Consider the following 242-nt stretch of genomic DNA (forward strand, 5'->3'; position numbering starts at 1 on the left):
AGGGAGGGAGGGAGGGAGGGAGGGAGAGAGAGAAAGAAGAAAGAAAGAAAGGAAGGAAGGAAGAAAAAGAAAGAAAGAAAGAAAGAGGGAGGGAGGAAGGAAGGAAAAAAGGAAAAGGAAAGGAAGAAGGAAGAAAGGAAGGGAGGGAGGGAGGGAGGGCGGGAGGGAGAGAGAGAAAGAAGAAAGGAAGGAAGGAAGAAAGAAAGAAAGAGGGAGGGAGGGAGGAAGGAAGGAAAAAAGGA

At 48.3% G+C, this 242-nt stretch overlaps 1 protein-coding gene across 5 annotated transcripts in view; it reads left to right on the forward strand.

Annotated features, from left to right (window-relative positions):
* Positions 1–242, forward strand: part of PTPRK (protein tyrosine phosphatase receptor type K) — a 553,659-nt gene that overhangs the window by 457,184 nt on the left and 96,233 nt on the right. The gene's annotated exons all lie outside the window — the stretch shown is intronic.

Source organism: Neomonachus schauinslandi, chromosome 8 (genome assembly GCF_002201575.2).
Source record: "Neomonachus schauinslandi chromosome 8, ASM220157v2, whole genome shotgun sequence".
NCBI classification, from domain to species: domain Eukaryota; kingdom Metazoa; phylum Chordata; class Mammalia; order Carnivora; family Phocidae; genus Neomonachus; species Neomonachus schauinslandi.